This window comes from Morone saxatilis, unplaced genomic scaffold (assembly GCF_004916995.1).
Source record: "Morone saxatilis isolate NCDOM2014 unplaced genomic scaffold, NCSU_SB_2.0 Contig24, whole genome shotgun sequence".
NCBI lineage: Eukaryota > Metazoa > Chordata > Actinopteri > Moronidae > Morone > Morone saxatilis.
The window spans coordinates 21,779,401-21,782,266 of NW_023339807.1; the positions used below are offsets into that span (position 1 = coordinate 21,779,401).

The 2,866-nt window shown below is 39.1% G+C and overlaps 1 long non-coding RNA gene across 1 annotated transcript in view; it reads right to left on the bottom strand.

The window, feature by feature from the left end:
- Positions 1 to 838, bottom strand: part of LOC118335766 — a 15,504-nt gene extending 14,666 nt beyond the window's left edge. Inside the window, exon 1 of the long non-coding RNA XR_004797075.1 lies at positions 715 to 838. This is a non-coding gene — a long non-coding RNA (uncharacterized LOC118335766). The remainder of the gene's footprint in view (positions 1 to 714) is intronic.
- Positions 839 to 2,866: the final 2,028 nt, after the last annotated feature.

Genomic DNA, 2,866 nt, shown 5'->3' on the forward strand with positions numbered 1-2,866 from the left:
CTGATCAATTACGCCGCCGCTTTGTTCCGATGGATATTGCTTTACAATCTTACTCTGTGAATTAAGGGTATATTTCAACCAGCGCTGGTGATTCTATTTCACAATAAATGCTGTAATTGTTTGTTATAAAATACAAACTGATACATTTCTAGTGTTTAAAATTTTTCTCTTTGAGCAGGAAACTACAAATGACACATTTATCACACAGCCTCCGTGAGACTGTTTTTCTTCTACTGTACCTCTGACTTTATTTTTCTGTTGCTTTTGGTGATTTTCTTTGACTTAACACCTCGTTCTGTTTGTGAAACCTCCTGCCTGGTGTGTTTCAATCAAGAATACTCAACAATCCTACCTGCAGCTTCCTGTTTGCCTTCTCCATCTATCTCAGTTTGAATGTAGTTTCCTTTTGTAAAATCTTAATGTGATTAATTGTTTTCTTTCTTTAGCTCAGGTTTCTGCCTTAACGTATAGAATCATTTACCCAATCACCACTGAGTCCTTCTCTCTTTTCCCCTTTTTGAATATATTTTGCACCCCCCAGTTTTAGTGGTTTCTTCCTTTAACTTTCTCTCTCTTTTAAGCTAATCTCTCAGATCCTCTTGCTCCTTATCTTCACCCACATCCATCCATACTGACCTTCTCTCCCCCTTCTTGTTTGTCCTAGCATTCGTCCCAGCTTCCATCATCCCTTCATCTCATCCTTTTTTTCCTCACCACAGAACGTGCAGCGTTTTTTGGTGGCTTTTGTCAGGCTGTTCTTGTAGCACGACCTCAAGGCCTTTCTTCTCCACCTCTCCACTCCTGCTTGTTGCAATCGCCCCACTGTGTGGAGATCACAGCTGTGGACAGAGGGAAAGAGGCCGGGAAAGAGACGAGAGAGATGAGAGAGAGAGAGAGAGAGAGAGAAGAAGAGAGAGGAGAGAGAGAGAGACGAGCAAGAGAGAGAGATGATTACCAGTGTCGACAGGTATGAAAAGGAGTAAAATTAAGGAATATAGTATATATAAAAAAAAAAACTATATATAAAAATGTAGCCCTATGATGACATAAAAAGTCCATATACATGAATATAGAACTGAATAGAAGCTGTTGATGTACTATATCCTGTATCTCTACCATGTCCTCCATGTTCTGTCAGGGACTTTAAAACATGGTGGACATGCTTTAAATTCCCTGATTGACTCACACTAAAATATTCAACTTTGTTCAAACTAATGAGTATCAGTTAATTTAATTGTAAAATCTTGGCTGGAACAGATAACTTTTGGTTTGGTTGAATATTGCCATGTTCATGTCATGTCTGAGTTGCTGTAAATTAGAGTTTACGACTTGTGAACAGTCAGAAATACGACTGGGAAAGTTGGATTTTACTGACAGCGAGTGACTGTTGACTCACATCGAAACATGCAGGCCCGGCTCTAAGGATGGGATCTCAAACTGCTGGAGCTCTATCATCCTCCCTCTGACTCATATCATGATGTCAAAAATATAATAAAATCCTGCCCACAAGATTTTGTTTTATAGTCATTTATACTTTTACTCTTATGTTGTTAGGTGCAAAATATTGGCAAAGGTAAAAGGTGACAGCAAAAGAAGAGAGCAGGTCTCGGGTCTTCATTTGCTGTTAGACTGCAAACAACAAAGGTGATATAAAAATGTTTTGTTAGGTATGACGTTAGTAATGGGAATATTTTCAGAATATTGTGCTTTCTTGTAGAACTTGAGCTCTGAAGTAGCCCTACTATAATACCAGCGATGGCCCCAAACCAATTTGAGCTTGAGACCCCTTGCTCTAGGGGCTGTGAGCAGGTTAGGTGGGAGATAGGTTGTGTTTTTCACATTTCACACAGTAATGTTTCACCTTATAACAGGCTTTGCATTTTATTTTGACTCCATTATTCATCTTCATTTGAATAGGTGAAAAAAAATGCAGCTGTGGGCATTTAGAGGTCTGGAACCAGGTTACAGATGACAAACAGTGAACTTTCAGTAAAGTCCCTGCCCCTGTCTCCCATATACAGTGCACTAATAGCATTTAATGTCTAATTTTAACAGCACACCTGGGAAGCTATAACGCCACAGCTGTCACTGGTTTAGATGCTGAATGCAAATATTTTATAAATATATAACTGGCCAGGAAACCCTGACACACCTGTAAAAGAAGCTTGTGTTTGTCATTAAATAGTTTGAAATATAAAATGCAATTCCAAACCGCTGGGTTGTTTCATGTTGCAGACCAATTAGCCTGCAAGGTTCCTGATCGAACCGTATTATACGCTGCCACTGTTGCCAAGAGCCGATGACCTCCAGTACAGCTGCCAGAGGATGTGTCATGTCACCAAGGAAGTTATTTTAACATAAATGTTTTACACTCTGTAAAAAAAACAGTCTCTGAAGTTGTACTCACCTTAATCAAAACTTAAATTTTCAGTTTACAGCAATAATGTCTTGTTTCTAATTGCTTTATACATTATATTTGTCATGTTTTTCTGTCGTGGCTACTGCAATCAAACTGTGTATTTTCTTTGTCAAGTTAATGGCTTATTTTTTTTCTTCTCAGGTCTGAAAAACTAGTTCAACTGGACTAATTGATTAAATAAAGGATGAATTCATTGCCTATCAAATTAAAGGCAGAGGAGAGAGAAAGAGAAAAAAAACAGAGGAAGCAAATCAAGAATGTCATAAACAGAAGCTGAGTGAAGAACAGAGAGAGCTGTAGTCGAGATGTGGTTTAACCAGCCTCTACACGCCTACGGCGACACTACCACACATTCTGATGAGGCTCAGCATGTTGCTCTCAGCGTGAGTACCAATGCAATGATAAGGCATAGCCGGACCACTGCCTCTACACACACACGCACACACA